Source organism: Callorhinchus milii, unplaced genomic scaffold (genome assembly GCF_018977255.1).
Source record: "Callorhinchus milii isolate IMCB2004 unplaced genomic scaffold, IMCB_Cmil_1.0 Scaffold7, whole genome shotgun sequence".
NCBI classification, from domain to species: Eukaryota; Metazoa; Chordata; class Chondrichthyes; order Chimaeriformes; family Callorhinchidae; genus Callorhinchus; species Callorhinchus milii.
In genome coordinates this window covers 8007928-8026427 of record NW_024704748.1, presented here as the reverse complement: position 1 = coordinate 8026427, position 18500 = coordinate 8007928, and the positions used below count along the sequence as shown (strand labels likewise).

Sequence of the window (18500 nt, the reverse complement as noted above, 5' to 3'; positions counted from 1 at the left end):
GTTTTGGGGCAGTCCCTGGTGACGCTTGGACTTGTTCCCCCCCCCCCCACCTTTGCAAAAGGGCCCGGAGTTAGATAGACCTCAGTTCAGAGGGAGGTGTATTTTTGCACCTGACACGAGCTCTCACGCACACAGCATGCAAGCAGCGTCCTAGCGCCCCCTCTGGCCAAAGCGGCGAACTGCAACCTCCCCCCCCACCTCCTGCTTCATTTCGGCACTGTTACTGTATCCTCGCTATTAGATACCAACTTGCTTTGCATGCACTTTTTTTTTATATAGGGAGGCATTAAATAATTCACGTTATTAGATCAAACATACAATTACACAGGCAAAGCGCGTCATAACGATCACCGTGCGACGCAGCGATGATTTCCCTCCCCCCACCCCCACCCCCCCACCCCCACCCCCCACCCCCCAAAAAGATTCCTTTTCTGTGCGTTGACTTTTTTTTTAAAAAAAAACCTTTTGCAACTTAAATCAAAACACTTTTTATGCATGGAAATTTATTTCACAATTCTCTCGCTCGTTCTCTCTCTGTGTGTGTGTGTGTGTGTGTGTGTTGAATGTCTTTCATGCGGGTAAACGATTTATTTGAAACACATTTTTTTAAAAAATAATTAAGATTAAGCAAATCTTGAATTTACAAAGAAGAAAGGGATTTTCGGTGGTGTGTGTGTGGGGGGGGGATTGGGGGTGGGCGAGGAGGTTGAAAGTGGGATTAATATTTAAAAAGTGTCTTAAAAACACAGTACAGACACGATGGGCCTTAATACAGTATATGTGGCTCTGGAGAGGGGATAGAGAGAGGAGGGAGGAAATTAAATGTATTCTTTGCATTTTAATTCTTTTATTTTCGTTGCTAAAAGCAAACTCTTTCGATGCAAGACTGCAACTTTAAAGGCTGATGTGAGCGCGAGAGATCAGATTAGGAGCGGAAAGGAGAGCAGAGAGAAGGATAAATCGTGGGGCCAGGCGTCGAACGTTTCGTTAACAATTAGCTGTGAGCGCATGTTGGCTGACAGCGGACAACGGGGTTGTGGTCTGCAGAGAGATAGATAGAGAGAGAGAGAGAGGTTCTTCTAGAAAAAAATAAAACAAGGAAATGTCAAGCTTATTCAATGCTTGAAATGTCAATACAATTATACACAAATGCACAGCACACGTGTGTGCGTGTGTGTGTGTGTATCGATTTAAATACATGTCCTTATCAATGGACCACATATCCGCTTGCTCCAACACACACACACACACACACCCTCTTCTCTCTCTGTAATTAAAAAAAATGACTTTATGTGTTATTTTGACGGATGCAAAGTTTCTGGGGAATAATTTTAATCACGGGGAACTTTTATCGGGGAATGAATAGGAAAGAGCGTCCGAATGAAGAGGAAAGTGCGCTTATTTTGTATGGATACATTTTCTGCGTCTAAACTGTTTTCTATATTTCATGTGCTATATCCCATTTTTCATCTCTCATTCCCCACTCAACCCAACCCACTCCCCTCGCTAAATAAACCACGTTTTCCAAGTACTATACGAACCGAATTGCGGGTTATAAACAGCTCATATATTCTTTGCCTTACTTTAAATTTGAAACACAGACTCTCTCTCTCTCTCTATATATAATTTATTATATTTTTAAAAAAGTTATTTCTTAATATTTTCCCTCCAATGCAGTTCCATTTAAAACGGCCACTTTATCAACTTTGTTTTTATCCCCAAGAACGAGTTAAGCCGAACGTATAACCTTTTCACAGTTCTGAACTATATAAATATATACATACATATATTTATTTTAAAAATTGTATAAAAGCTATCTCTTCCTCGCGTCCTGCAAAAAAATGTTAATTACGTCATCCTGTGGGCCCCATCATCTGTCTCCCCAAAGCGATGGCAAAATGAGGAAATTCAAATTAAACTGAGATTCTTGTCCAGGGGACAAGAGGAGAGAGAGAGAGACGAATTGCTCACTCACTCACTCACACACACACACACACAACCCAGGACTTGTATATCCCTCCATAGAGAGTATATTTACTTTTCAAACGTTTCAATCTCTATACAGTAGGAAATCAAATCACACGTTGTGTCGCACCTATATAGTACATACAGTCTACTTATGGGGAAATCAATACTAGGGTTTTTGTAATGAATAAAGGCGCTTTATACCTTATTAAATGTATAGATATCCCACCCCCACCCAAATGCTCTCCCCTTACACTCACTTTCTCTAGTCCCGGGCCAGCAATTTATTTTAAAAGATACTACATTTTAAGAAATCAACTACATGTGCAATTTCCAAAGAGGGTTTGAACAAGAACAATCTGCGTTATTATTATAAATTATGATTTAATATTAAATATCTGTCTACCGCTCACACCGTTTCAACAAACGGCTTTTCTGGTTTCATGGTCTGTTTTTCCTGCCCAGGGGTTTCATATCTTTCGCCCCTTTTTTTAAAAAAAACCAAACGATTTGTATATATATATATTATAGGAAAGATCTGTCCTGAGAAATTATTTAGAAGCGTCCCATATTAATACAAATACTGTGCATTACTCAATCGCGCACCCATCATGACACAATATTTATTTAAAGCGTTTCGTTTGGTGTCGACTTAATGTGCGCTTAATTTATCATCAAATGTTATCCTTCTCTCTCCCTCCCTCCCTCCCTCCCTCTCTCCTCCCCCCCCCCCCCCCCCTCCACCACCGAACCCGGCGATATTTATTATCTGACGATATCTCTCTGTGAAGGAGAGGAGGGGAAAGGGGAGAAATCAGTTGAATTAACCCTTTATGGACTGAAATTCGTTTGCCCAAGAATTCGGCCGGAGCGATGGGCGATTCCGAAATATAATAGCTGTGAGCGAATAAAAGTGATGTTTAACTCAGTTGTATGGGGGAGGGAGAGGTTGAAAGTTAGGTGCTAACTTTTTCTACCCCTTCCCCCCCCCGTCCCCCTTGAATAGAAATTGATGTCCATGTTTCACACCCCTTCTAATGCTACCTGGACAGGGAAATTATTTGAGAGTGTGGAGTTTCTGTCAGCAGTAAACAGCCTCGCCCCTCCCCTTGAGATTTCTTTGAAAGGTTTATCAACGGGACTTAACGATTCCAGTTCAGAGATTCACACGCACATCCTCTCACACCCTTTCAGCCACCGAACCTAAGTGTAAAATGAATGGTTGTGGATTCAGTTTAATACGAAGTGAATTCATCTCTCACCTCGTCCCTCTTTTTTTAAAAAGAAAAACACGTCATTTTGTGTTTATTCTCTTATTCGTGCGAAGTAAATTTATCACGAATAAGTGTTGTTTTGCCCACAAAACGCACACAGCCGCTCCACTTTACAGTGTGTCCTGTGGAGCGCTTTGAGGCGTCTCCAAAACCCGATAAAGCGTTACATCAAAAGCAAGGATTATTATTAATAATAATATTTCCGGGAGCCAAACCCTCTTAAGATAAGTTGAAAGTGATGTGAGAAGGTGAGAAACTTGCCTTTATATATATATATATTTATAATAATTATTATTTATATATATATGACCTGGGAGTGTGTTTTAGATTCGAGGTGTAGTCTCTGCGCTGTGCTGTATTGCCCTATATTGCACATTGATTCCAAAACAACAGCCAATTGGCAGTTGAGGGTCGTTCAAGCAACTTGTGCTCAGGGTACTGAAGTTTCTCCCTCTCTCCTCCACCTCCCCCCCACACACACATATCTCCCCCAACTCCAAGCATTGCCTCTCCCTCCTCCGCCCCCTCTCTCTCCCTCCCTTCCTTCTTCTCTCCTTCCAAAGCCACTCAACTTTTGCAAGTACTTAAACACTCTTAACCCAACATCAGTCGCCCCCACAATGCTGATCTCAGAATCTTATTGTTATGGGAACGACTTAGAAGTGCACTGATCGCCCCTCTCTCTGCCCTTTATTTTACCCATAGTTACTGTCACTGTCAGGGAAAGCATCAAATACATCCACAATCAATTGCCTAAATATATCGATTTTTCCCCTTAAAAAGAACCAGGAAAGGAGCATGTGTCTCAAACCATTTTTTGGGGGGAGGAAAAAAAATCTGTATTGATTTTCGCACTGAAACTGAAGCAGTCTTTATTTTCACTTTCCTTTTTTTTAAGGAATTTAAAAAATAAAATCTGAATTCACCGATCATTCGAATCGGGAGCAGAGAGAGCGAACTGTGTGTGTTGGAGGGGGGTTGGGTGGGGGGTAGAACTTTATTTCTCTCTAATTTTCTTTCTCAATATATCTCCTTTCTCTCTGTCTTTTTCCTCTCTATCTCTCTACCACACACACACACACACACACAAACTCCCCCCCCCCCCCCCCCCCCCGTGTTGAATGACTTAAACCGTTTAGTTTCGGGTGGTTGGGCGTAGATTTTGGGACAAAGTTTTTTATATATATAAATAAAAAGACGCATAGAAACTAACCCCCCCCCCCCCTCCACCACCACCCCCGCTCTAGACACACAAATCAACCAGCCCCTCCCTCCCCTCCCCAAAAAAGATCTACCAAAGTGGAGAGGGATAGAAACACACACATACATACACAGGAACAGCTGAGGGCACAGACAGACAGACACAGAACAGGGCAAGTTCCCCAGTATAGATGTAGATGTACCGAGACATTAGCCACAGATCTAACACGGCTGACGGCACAGGCAAAGACCAGACAGGTAGGTATACTCTCTCTCTCCCCCCCCTCCCTCCCTCTCTCCCTCCCTCTCCCTCCCTCTCTCTCTCTCCCTCCCTCTGTCGTCGAGCTAAATCAAACCGCTTTAATCTGAGCCGAGGCCCTTGAGGGTGTGATTGCTTCCGTGTTCATTCCCCCTCCCTCCCTCCCTGTGTGTGTGTGTGTGTGTGTGTCTCTCTCTCTCTCCCTCCCTCCCTTTCTCTCTCCCTCCCTCTACCTCTCTCTGACCACATCACACAAGGTGCGAAACTTTTGCTAACGATTTTCGCAAAGAGGTGAGCCGCTTGGTGTTTGGGTGGGTGTGTGGTGTGGTATGTGGGGTGGGGGGGGGGGGGGTCGATGCATGTCTCTGAGATATATGAACGCCAGCCCAACTCCAAGAGCAAGGCGGGTTTTTTTGGGGGGACTTATAACACAACCATTTTAGCGACCAAACGGGACAAAACAGTAGTTTTCAAGCAATGAGATCTTCAATTCGTATCTCTAACCTCCCCCCCACCCCACTCCCTCTCTCTCTCTCTCTCTTCCCCCAAAGCTCATTCACACCTCTCTGCTATAATGTACATGTCCGTTTAAGTAACGATATGGGTTGAATTTAATATTAATATTAATTATTGGGAAATCACATAAATTGACTTAAAAAAAAACCTCGGTCGCTCGCATCGCAATTGGGTCTCTGTACAACCACCAATCGATCGATAAATATTAATGGAACAGATTTTTTTTAAAGCGGAAATACCAATTTCTTTATTGTCTCTCTCTCCTCTCTCTCTCTCTCTGCCACTCGTTTAAGAGAAGTTTGGGCTGTGCATTGGTCACAGCAGGTGAAGTTTATAGTCGCCATCGACCTGTGTGTGTTTTTTTTGAGAGAGAAACAAATCGTTTCCGTATAAGGTTGTGAACCGGCCTGTGCAAAAAAAAAATGCACAAATCGCACTCGACTCAAGACTCAAGCCTTTTCCTTTTTTTTTAATAAGGGGGGTGGGTAGAGAATCGTTTATTGTTGGCGATTGAACGAACACTGTGGTTTCAGAGTTGCGTTAGTCAAGGGGGAAAGTGTTTCTGATGAATAGGAGCCACTTTATATTTAAATAACACCTGAGCGATTTGGATATGGATGTATGTATGTATGAGCCATTTCTCTCTGGCTGCTCACAGGAATCATTATTCTAGTTTAAACGTGGACTTTTGTTAAGAAAAACATCACGCGTTAACAGCCGATTGAACCTGCATTTTGTGTGTTAGGTATATTTAAACCTGCCTCCCTCCCTCCCACCCCCTCCTTCTCTCTCTCCCACCCAGCCACGTATTAAGGTATCAATTTATTTTACAAGAAAATACTTTGTTTTATTGCAAATGCCCCTTCGATCAGAACGCTGTTGTGTTTGAGAGGCCCTGTGCTTTGCCTCTGTGTGCGTATGTGTGTGTGTATGCGCGTGTGTATATGTCTGGATGTTTGCTGTGTGTTCATGTGCATTTGTTAAGGTACACAAATAATTATAAAAACGGATTTGATAGACAGCCCCGATGAGCAAACGAAAGGTACGATTGTCAGCTAAGCAAACCTGATTTTCGCTGTTTTTTTTCTATGGTGACAGATCATTTTTAAAATATACATGTGTGTGAGTGTGTGCCATTTATATATGTGTGTGTATGTATATATATATATCTATATAACGCGAGGATTGTGGCGATGTGAGATTATTTTGGGGGGAGAGGGGACGGAAGGGGAAAAAAAGGAGGTTTATAGTTGGTCAGGTTTTCAGTCAAATTAGCCGATCAATACCCGGCTGTTGTAATGATCTAATTAATTACAACAAAATTAAAAAAAACAAGGGAAAGTCAATCCTTGATCGTGTCTAGTATACCATTAAATTGACTGTCCATCTGCCTACCGTACAGAACCCTATGAATATGCAATCCCCGCCTGCTTAATGCGAGTAACCCCAGAGCCGAGCGGATAGATATAATATATAATAATCATCATCTTTGCTTTTGATATAACACCTCATCGCGTCGCCCTGTTTTACACCCAGTAAAGTGCAGTGACTCCATACCCCAAAATATTTCTCTTTCCAAATGTATCAATTGGCACTTTCGTTTGATTTGGACTCCCCCCACGCACTCCTCTCTTTCTCTTTCACTCATTTGATTTATTTTTATTTGGGAGGGTGGGGTGGTGGTGGGGGGGGGGGGGGGGGGGGCAGCTGGATGTCTTGACACACACCCCGAAACCCATCACCACCGCTTAAAGAGTATCCAAACCCAACTGAGAATTCCATGCATCCCACCTACACGGAAATCCCATAGATAGATTAAGGTTGAAAACGAAACAGAGAGAGAGAGAGAGTGAGAGCGAGTGAGAGAGGAAGAGGACTAACTTGCCTTCTCTCCCACTAAACAACACACACACACACACAAAAAACAGCCCCGAGTAACATGGAGAGGGCCGGTGAGTTGAGAAAAGGTGGAGGTTTGCGATTGAGTTAATTTCGCGGGTAAATGATGGAGGATTTGATCTGAAATAACCTCGATCGATAGACGGGCAACTGAGAGCCTTGAATCCGTTTCGCTGTCTTGTGTGTGTGTGTGTTTGTTGTTTCGCTTAAAAGCGTACAGTAGCCGAGTTGGCGAGGAGGGAGGGAGGGAGGGAGACACACACACACACACACACAGAGGGGAAACCTACACATTCAAACTTTCACTCTTAAGTAAAACACTACCTATTGTCAGATATAGATTACCTTAACACGAACACTGGGGGAAAATACCAGTCTTTTCCTGTATAGAAAATGCACTTTTTCTGTACAGAATGGTCCTTTAATTCAATGCACTACTCTCTCTCTCTCTCTCTATATATATATATATACATATTATCACATTTTCGGTATTTTTGCACTTAATTCATAAACGCCGCCGTTATTTTTTCGAAATGATTTTGAATGTAACGTGAGGCTAATTAATTTTAAGTCAAGGCCATTTTTTTAAAAATTGCACTGGGTGGGGGGGGGAACCTCAAGTAAAATACACTATAATAAGTATTAAGGCTAACTCTGACGAAATACAAAAGATGTGAGCGTGCGTGGAGAGAGCGGAGTGTAAAAATCTGTAAAATATTCTTTATAATATCTTTTTGGCATGCATTGTAGTTTCAATCTATATTCTTAAAGGTAATGCACCTGTTAAAGTTTCTTTTTTCTTTGGTGGGTGGAGAGAAAGGGGGAATTTGTATATGTGCGTGTAAAAATGTGTAAAATATTCTATATCTTTTCTAGCATTTTATTCCAGTTTCAATCGGCATCTTAAAGCATATGCACCTATGAAAGTTTTTTTTTGAGGGGTGGGGGAGAGAGGGGGAATTTGTGTAATGTAATATATAATACATATAACACACACATACACACACATACATATCTTCCTTCCTCCCCCTTCTATTTTCCTCCCCCCTCTCTATACATATACACACATACATACGCATATATAAACTAATTGATTTTTTAAATATACTTTTATATATTTTTTTAAAAAAGCGGTTACGTTTGACTGAAGCCAGCTCAGTCGGCTTGATGTTAGGCGATGCTAATTAATTTTAAATAAATACAGAAATCACAGCTGCGTGACAATTCCTTTTTAATCGTGTCTAATTCCAGCCACCCTCCATCTCTGGCTGTTTGCGAACGCAACAGACAGCACTAATCGCAGAAACAGAAGCATAAGATTTCAAACGGCCATTGAATTCTGTTTTAATAACCAGAGGCATAAGATTGTTCCCCCTTTTATTACTGTCAGCAACGCTGAGCTGTTATTGTCAGACCATTCTGGGCAGCATAGTGCCCACTAACCTGGTCTCTCCCACTCAAATAGGCAGTCACTCGACCACCCCTTATCAAACAACCCACCCACCACTCACTCACTCAGTCTCACCCACTCCCTCACTCAGAGTCTCACCCACTCCCTCACTCAGAGTCTCACCCACTCCCTCACTCAGAGTCTCACCCACTCCCTCACTCAGAGTCTCACCCACTCCCTCACTCAGAGTCTCACCCACTCCCTCACTCAGAGTCTCACCCACTCCCTCACTCAGAGTCTCACCCACTCCCTCACTCAGAGTCTCACCCACTCCCTCACTCAGAGTCTCACCCACTCCCTCACTCAGAGTCTCACCCACTCCCTCACTCAGAGTCTCACCCACTCCCTCACTCAGAGTCTCACAGTCTCACCCACTCACAGTCTCACTACTCAGTCTCACTCACTCTCTCTCAGTCTCACTCGCTCGCAACAATTATTTTGATTAAATAGTGAGAAATAAATTGAAATCAGTTTAGGAAAATCACAAGTAGGGCTCCCCATTTCATTTTCCTTCGCCTTCTTTCTCTCTTCTTCCCTTTTACTTCTCTCTTCCTCTCTCTCTTTAACTTCCCCCCTCTCTCCTCTCACTTATCTTTCTCTCTCTTCCCCCCCCACCCCCTCTTTTCTTTCCTTTCCTCCCCAAAATATAAACAAACCGCCACGCTGGCTTTCAGAGCCTGGGTCTGCCCTTGGGGCGCTTACCCATAGTTCTAATATGATATATTAATTGACCTGGTGATTGATCTATTGATAGGAGTGATTGATTGACAAGACCTTAAATAGAAGCGATTCCCCTCCTGTTGGGTTGTAAGCCTTAACCCTGGGCCCTGGGACAACACTACACGTGCGAGCGTTTGTTTAACTCTTACTGTGTGTCTCTCTGTAAATTATTTTATACTCTTGATATCACCACAAAATTATAATTCTCACCTAAAGCACCTTTTTTTTNGACCGCGTGTGACTCGGTAGCAACCAGAACACAGCGAATAACGCACCATTTATTGTCAAACCGCGTCTCCATGAAAAACTCCACTAAATTAACCAAATCGCATGTCTATCATACCCTTTTTCCACTGAATTATCGAGTCAAATAACAGAATAAAATGCACTCTCTGCGCTGCTCCTATTTTAGGAAATTGCTGACTCACAGCCAAAAATAAACATCCTGAATCATAAACAATTAAATTGCCGAGTTATTTTTTTTATAAATCTATATCAAAAGAACACAAGGTAAAGCGGGAGAGGAAACGTCTTAAAGGTTTTTTAACGTTAAAAACTCACACCCATGATACGAGGTCGTTAACACATCGATCGCTGACGTTATTTGCCTCCAACACGGGGAGAGAAAAGAGGTTGAATGGGGGGTGTTTGCTGTTAGGTTTAGCTCTCTTGACTCTCCCTCTACATCTCTCCCTCACACACTCCACCTCTCTCACCCTCTCTTTCTCGCACACACTCCCTCTCTCTCCCTCCAAGCCAGCCCAGAGGAACAACTATTAACAGCTGATCCTTAAGACAAATTGCTTTGTGTCACTCGCCCAAACGGCTTTTAATTACGCATCAAACTCTCTCCCCCCCCACCCCCCTCCCTCTCTATACATGTATATAAAGTATGTGTATACATGTGTGGATGTATATTTACACACACATATGTGTGTACATATATGCGCTTCGAGGTTTAATTTCTACAATCAACAATTTCTCCCACCGCAAATTTATGCTCTCTCTGCGCCGCCTCAAATAACACCTTCCTCGGAAACAAATCGCCTCCTGGATCTAAAACACACACTCGCTGCAACCCAGAAATAATGGAAGATTTCGCTAATTTCACTCATTTCCACATTTCCCCACTCCTCCCGGAGAGAGAGAGAGTGAGAGAGAGAGGAAAAGAATACATTCAATGCCATTTATTTAATGCAAAGTGCTTAGAACAATGGTATTTTGAGTTGTAGTCACATATAATACAGGTGTGACTGTTTTTGTCCGGTTCAGGAGATGCTGGGATTAAATTTTATAAATTATACTTTTTAAAAAAAAATTGGGACAGCCTTCATTTATTTCTTTTCTAACAATTAACCGTTTCATATATACAATAATAATATGTAAATATATATAGTTGATATATTCTACTGCTCGTTTAAAATGTCTCTCCCTCCTTAACTGTTTTGATTCATTTTCAACACTGCTCTCGCTTTCTTTTTATCTCTTTCTCTCTCTTTCTCTTTATCTCTCTTTCTCTTTATCTCTCTTTATCTCTCTCTCTCTCTCTCTTCCCCTCTCTCCAGCTGGTAGTATATAGCGGTATTTAAAAGTGTTCCTCAAAAAAATCTAGAAGCGCCTATAATCTCAGAGTCATTTTAAGACACCCTCTCCCCCTTCTCTCTCATTCAGCAGCCGGGAAGTGTCCACCATTTGGCTTATGGTGGTACACATTGATTGATACAGTTAATATTGATTATACATTTCCCAGTGTGTGGGCTTGTGTGTGCTGTTTACGCGTGTGTGTGTGTGTGTGTGTTTGCGTGTATGTATGTATGTCTGTGTGTGTGTGTCTGTCTGTCTGTCTGTCTGTGTGTAGGTCTTGTCTGTGTGTGTGTGTGTGTGTGCTCTGTCTGTACATGTGTCTCTGTGGGTGCACATCTGTGCGTTTCTATTCCAGATGTGCATCCTTCAGACCAAGCATCCCTGTCGAGCCGTGACAGCAAAAGTTAGTTGGAATCGCTCGCTTTCATTGCGTTTGGCAGATACACTTAACTCCCATTCACCCAACATCCACTGTCTATTTTATTATATATGAATTTCGCCTCTTTTCCCCCAGAAGAAAAATGAATCTATTTATTATCTGGGGGGGGGGGGGGGTGGAAAATACACCTCACAGTGCTTTTCAATTAGATATTACCTGCATTCAAACCCAAATCAGCACCGGATAAATGCATTGTAAATATTAAGCACTTATAGCATTATTTAATAATTATTTTTCAAGCTCTCCGTTAAGGTGTGCCTGCACCTTGGCACAATTTCCACTGATTTTTCTTTCCTTCACCGAGTAACCCCAGTTCACGAGCGGTTTGTGATGACATTCGGTTTTTTCTGTGCATTTTGAGTGAGTAATTTTTTTAAAAAAAATGAGTTGGGGCAAATAATAATTTTAAGTGGAGTCGTCCTCTCACAAGTTACTCTGAAGAGAAAGCAAACTGATTTTATTGGAACACCTGCCGAATAGCCCTACGTTTTGCTAAGACAGGACGCGCTCTGTCAAACAAGGTGAATTCAATTTGAATTTTTTTTTTTGCTTTCCCCTCTCTTTCACAATTTCTCTCTCTCTCTCTCTCTCTTGCCCCCCCCGAAGTAGCTTGTTGCAAGAGAGAAAAAAAAGGTCTGTTTCCCTACAAAAAGAGGACGTTATTTGTGGGCCAGGCGATCACGTTTTTTCTATTAACATTCCGAGCATGGAAAATGTAAAATACAAAATAGGCTATCACCGATGTAGCGTGACCAGATTGCACATCGTATTTGCTGTTATCCTTCGCGTTCTTTTCTCTCTATATATTTTTTTCTGAATGGTGTATAGTGTAGCCACACATGGTAAGGTGAGAGAGAAATAATCACGAGGGCGTTGGTGGAGTGTGTGTGTGTGTGTGGAAGAGAGAGAGAGAGTGAGAGAGTGGGGGGGGGGAATGGAAACATAGCAGGGTTAAAAAAAAAGTGTTAAGGGGAAAAAAAAGCGGAAAAGAAGCTAGGTTGCTTAAGGCTAGATGTTCTTCCGGCTGTGAAATTACAGCCGATGGTGTTACATATTGTACCGGATCACCCCTCCCCCCCTTCCATCCCCACCCTCTCCAAAATACCCAGGTCTATAGCATCTCCAAACCTCGCCAAAGGGCACCCACAGCCCAGGATGATACAGGGAAAACACCGCCACCCCCCACACACAAGTTAATGCACTTTAATTCCTCTTGAGAGAGAGGGAGTGAGAGAGAGAGAGAGGGGGAGAAGGGAGAGCGAGGGGTGGGGGTGGGGGGAGAAGGGAGAGCGAAGGAGAGAAAGAATGAGAAAGGAGGGAGAGAGAGACTTGCATGAGAGCTACAGGGAAAGAGAGAGAGACTTGCATTTGGTCAGATATTTTGCTTACTGTGTGCGCCTGCTTCCTTTACAAACCCCCAAAACTAAACCAAATGAAGCTTATGTAAAGTGATATTTAATTTTAAAACTGTATAGAGATATTATATCACACACATATAACCCTCAACTTCCCATCCTCACTCCACTTTATCAAGTCCTACCTGTGCATTGACTGCCCTGTCCAGCTCACATACAGGTTAATGTTTATTAACAGAGTTCCACTTAACTCTCATCAGCCAGGTGGAGTAGAGAAAGAGAGTGGGGGGAGTCGGTGGCCATTTAAATAATCCATCGGATTTCTATTCAGAGAATGGTAATTGTTTGCTTGTCAAATTGACCATTTTCTCTTTTTCTTGAACATCAGGCGAAGAGTACTGGTTGGATTGCGCCTTTACAGTTTGGAGACAGACAGACAGACAGACAGAGTGCACACACTTGGGTACAACTGAGCAATAGTGGGATTCAATTTGGTTTGGAATTAAATTGTGCTATTTTTGATTTAGACACGGGGGCAAAAGGCGCTTTGCTGTGGTGTGGGACTTAGTTTAAACCGCAAACTTCGCCAATTCCAATTGTGTCTGACTGAAGACATTTTCTCCCCCCACCACCCCACACAAAAAAATTAAATCGAGCTGGGCTTTGCTATGCCATGTACAGCATAAATACGCTCGCATACTGTAAATTGTGGGAAGTGAGACTTAATGTGGGTTTGAGCTCAGTTTTAAAGGCAAAGGCAATGATGGCATGGTTAAACAGCGAGCGGTCAAAGCAAGGGGAAAGGGTGGGGGGGAAGGTGGAAAGAGTATGGATTTATATAGAGAGATAAACAAGAGATAATCGAGAATGTTTTGGCTGCGAGACAGAACTCTATTGACTTTGTTTACAGGCGCTAACCATCACATAGAAGCGACTCTACAATTCTCCCTGGGGAACACACACACACACACACACCACACACACCACACACAACAAAAAAAAGTTTATTTCTGTTTAATTTCCGTTGCGTAGAGCGGCGCGTCCCTTTGAAGTGCATATCAAGCCAGCGGTTTCCTGTGAAATAGGTTAATGAAAGACTGGGATATAGGGTCACTCAAGCCTCACCAAAACTACACTTATTTGAACCTTCTCCCAGACTGGATTCCAAACCAGGACGCAACCGCTCCTCAAAAAAAAGATTGTTTCCTCCCCCACCACCTCCATATATATATATATATATATATATATATATATATTGTTTTGCCCACAAAATACACAGTCAATTCACTTTACAGGATATTCTGTGAAGCGCTTCGAGACGTCTCGAAAACGTGATAAGGCGTCGTATTAAATGCAAGGATTATTATTATAATTTGACATGAGATGTAATATTGCAATTTCTCACAAGCTCTCTCTCCAAAAAAAAATGACTTGCACACATTTTTGCGTTTACTGGATTAGATGATGTTTAAATCTGTTTCCCTTTTTCCTTGTGAAATCCCAGCCACTTCATCCCCCCCCCCACCCCTTACTTTTCTGGAATAATTAAAAAAAACACGATGCGCCAGATTGTTAATGGTTTTTAACCCTATTTATTTAAGTGTTGGTTAGCGGGATGCTGGGCCGTGTCAAAACACAAAGCTTTTTGGGGGAATGGATTGAACACTCGCCCTTTTCTGAATGGGACATTAAAATACATCAATCCATTGATCAGCAGTCAATAGCTGCTTATAAACTCCCCCCCCCCACCACCACCCCCCACCCCCCCACACACACACACCCTTTCTCTAACCTGTCCTGTCCGGGTAAGGTGCCACATTTTAGTAGGGGTGGGGAAGTATATTTAACAAGTAGCCCTTTACCAAACGGGGAGATGCACGCATTACTTTCACCTAAAATTAAGCATCTTTTTCAGAGTCCGGTCGATTTGTACATATCACACGCACTTCACAACGCCTTAGAATTAATCACGATTCCGCTTCATGTATGAGGAGAGACAGAGAGAGACACAGAGGGGAAAGCTGTTCAGAAGAAAGGTGATTTTGGATCTTGGGCACTGTTTTGACCACCCCCGAGCCAGTTTAAACGGATCAAACTAGATTTTCCCAGCCAAATCCCTTTCACAACCCAGGCTCGCTGTCAAACTCCTTGCTGTATTGTAGATCCTTTCGAGGAGGGGGGGGGGTTAAAACACTTTAAACTCCCGCTTGTGCTTTAACACAGCCCAATTCGCCCGCTTTCACCAAAATGAGCATCATTCACTAAAACCCGGCTTACTTGACTGAGTAACTCATAATAATAACATAGGAATTTGCTGGGCAAAAGAAGACCAAGGTCCATCCAGTTCACCTTCCACCATCCTTGACATGTCATGTCCCAAACTATATACTGTATAATATCCCGAGATATTATTTCCTAACAGAAATCTATCTCATTTGTTCTTGAAAGAAAGAAATAATAGTTTGCTGTCATCCCTTTACTATCATCACACATTGTTAAACTTGTTCAGAGAGAGAGAGACAGAGAGGGAGTGAGAGAAAGAGAAAGACACCAAACAAAACGGTTGAAACAGTCTTTTTTTAAAAAAATGCCCCTTAAAAACTAATTTTATCTTTGAATGAAATGAAGTTTTCTTCCCCCTCTCTCCCTCCGCCCCCCCCCCCCCCCTTTTCCGGAACAAGTCTCAAGTTTTATAGATCCACCATTAATTAAAATATTTGAGAATTATTCACGCGGCGCACGATAATTTCCATTGTGTGATTTTTATGTTATTTTCCTTTTTCAAAAAAAAGGACAGGAATTAATACTGGGAGCCGTGTCTATCTCCCTCTCTCATTCCCTGGGCTGAATGGGATGCATTCTTTTGTTATTAGATTGCCTTAGAAATTAAGTTTTAATGGCCGTTTCTTGTGTTTCATTTTTTCAGGAAATGAAGTTTAATTTTTGTTGGCCTTTACAGTATGTGGATTGTGCTACAGAACAGTTAGTCTGTAAATGCGGGGATTGTTTGCAAATCGTCCCCCCCCCCCCCCCCCCCCCCATTATTATTATTACTCCATGTGTTAAAATGTGGGAAATCGGGGTAAAAGGGGTTGAAAAAAAGATTTCAATTATAAATTTTCTCTGAGCGACGACAGAAAATCACTGAGAAACAAAGGGGGTTGATGACAGGTGGAACAGGGTCTCTCTCGCTAAGAAATCAGGAACTCAATTCGATTCCAAAACTAGTTGAAACATTTTTTACCTGGAATTAAAAAAAATAACACTGGTAAATATAAGTGTATGCGTGTATGTTTGTGTGTACAAACAGCAGCGTACCGACGATTTCTTAAATTCAGGGTTCAAAGGAACAATTTCAGAGTGCAGTTCAAAAAGAAATTCTGGGGGTTGAACTCATTTCAAGTCTCTGATCGACTCTTTAGTGGGTGTGGGGGAAAGAGAGGGGTCAATTGGTGGGTGTTTCAGTGAGTTGTTGACTATTGTTTTTATTTGAATTTTTTAAAAAAAGTTATTATCGTGTCCCAGGAGAGTAAACGTGAGCCGAGGAGGGGAGGGGGGGGGGGGGGAGGGTACTCTTTTTTTTCCTTCTCTCTGAACATTTCCAACTTTGAACTCACTCAAAAAAAATCTCTGATCTCTGCAGACAAGTTAAAAAATAGCGCCACCCACAGAGCACTTAGCGACACAGCACCGCACTGTCCTCTCCCTAAATAAGTCTCGAAATTCACTCGAACTTAAAAGGAAAAAAATATCTACTGTATATACACGCAATCCAATATTAGTGAGGGAGAGAAATTACAAGAATAATTACTGTTTTGTAGGGGATAAGGGGGAATGTGACGTGAGTTGACGCTTAGAAGAGAAGTTTTAGCAAAAGGCAGAGTGTGAAGCGGCCTGTGTTTAAGTTGAGATCTCTTTACAGATGTTAACAGCACAATATACAGACTTTGTCACCGCTTCTCAGAAACGCTGCCACTCTCGTTTTGTTTGTTTCTGCCTCTGCCTTCAATGCAAAGTCGACAAAAGTGCCTGTGCATGTGTGTGAGTGTGGGGTTTCGATTTACAAAGGTGATGAAAAGTATTTTACAACCTCAAAGGCTCCCTTTTCCCTCCCCTTCCCTACTTGCCCCGCCCCCACCCCCTCCAAAAAAAATGTTTTCCTATCGATCAATTGATACTTATACTAAGTTAACTCACGGAGATTATTTTATGGGAAGGACAGAGAGGAAGGGGAGAGAGGGGGATACGGTTATATGCACTGGCTGATGTCTGAACCTATGTGTACAAACACACACACACACACACACATACAAAACACACACACACACACATTCACACACAATAGTTACACGTCTCAAATCGAGAAAGAAATTTCTGCAGATTGAGGCAGATGTGTTTCAGATTGAGGGGTATAAATATTTCATGATTTTGTTAAATGCATATTTTAAAAAATCAGGAACAGGACATGTGTGTGTGTGTGTGTGTATATATATATATATATGTGTGTGTGTGTGTGTGTGTTGGGTTAGAATCCAGCAAGTCACGGGGTGAGACACACACACACACACACACACACACACAGAAGGCTGTTAACTGTAGAGGTATTTGGAGTTGAGATGCATTTGAGATCTATGCCCGTTGCAGGCTGCTCGTACCCACCCACGGCAATGGGCCATTTGCTAATTTCATAGCGAGAGCGAGATATGGATATTAAAATACCCACTCGGAACAAAATGCAGTGGGTTCGAGCTGGCTCCCCGAGTGGCGGATCGCGGGACCTCCTCATTTAAGGAACAGTCTGCGCTGGCGAATCACAAAGTGTTGTAATCTATTGCCTTTGTCTGACAAGCCATCCGTCTTTCTAAAGAGGAGTGGAGTGGCTGAAAGCCTCGCAAGGGGGTTTAGAGAGAGAGAGAGAGGGAGAGAGAGAGAGAGAGAGAGAGAGAAAAACACGCAAGGCTTCGGGTTATATTATTTTGTGCACTTCCAAACCAGCATCGAGTTAACCAACAGAGTGAGAAGAGAGAGAGAGAGAGAGAGAGAAAGACTTCTCTGGAAACGTTTGTGGTGTGTGTGTGTGTGTGTGTGTGTTTGCGTGTCTCTCTCTCTCTCTCTCTCTGATCATCATCATCATCATCACAACGGCCTTTCTCCCCGACGCAGTCCCCCCCAAAAAACCATCATTGCCGTGAGAAGGAGAGGAAAAAAAAAGAGAGAGAGAGAGGAAACAGAGAGAGAGAGAGAGAGAGAGAGAAAGAGAGAGACAGAGGATTCCAATGAAGGTGTGAAACAGAACTTGAAAGGACAGTGAAATTGACAAAAACAGAGAGAGAAAGAGAGAGAGAGAGAGAGAGAGAGAGACGCACGCATCGCGTGTTATTTTTCCACACTGCCTACAGTTTTCTTTGTATATCTAGAGAGAGAGAGAGAGAAAGAGACAAGTGTATAAATCCGAAGCTTGGGGTTTCTTTACGACTGATATCTGTTTGTCACACACACAAAAAAAAATCATCGGGAGAGAAAAAGTGAGCTCCGGACATGCTATCTTTCCACCTGTCCGTTCGCCCATCGTTGCTCTCTCTCTCTCCCCCCGCAAAAGACTCTTAACCACAAGTGATTGGAATCACATAACTTTGTTTGCAAGGAATATTTTTTTGTGTCCCAGTTCATCGTCAAAACCCGAAGGAAAAAGGAGGGAAAAACGTCAGCAAAAAGACACAAGAGAGAGAAAGAGAGCGAGAGAGAGCGAGAGAGAGCGAGAGCAAGAAAGAGACTTTATTTGTGTTACTTTATTATCTTTTGTTTTTTTTTACAGTTTAATGTGTTTTTTTTTCTGCAT

The 18500-nt window shown here is 42.4% G+C and overlaps 1 protein-coding gene across 11 annotated transcripts in view; it reads left to right on the top strand.

The window, feature by feature from the left end:
* The first annotated feature begins 4588 nt into the window (after window positions 1-4588).
* Window positions 4589-18500, top strand: part of pax2a (paired box 2a) — an 85114-nt gene continuing 71202 nt past the window's right edge. For 8 of the 11 annotated variants that reach the window (XM_042336844.1, XM_042336841.1, XM_042336839.1 and 5 more), the window contains exon 1: window positions 4926-4989. The gene's annotated coding sequence lies outside the window, so the exon portion shown is untranslated. Of the gene's footprint in view, window positions 4698-4925; window positions 4990-17237; window positions 17676-17882; window positions 18187-18500 lie in introns of those variants that run through there. The other 3 variants (XM_042336836.1, XM_042336835.1, XM_042336837.1) reach the window with 3 other exon arrangements.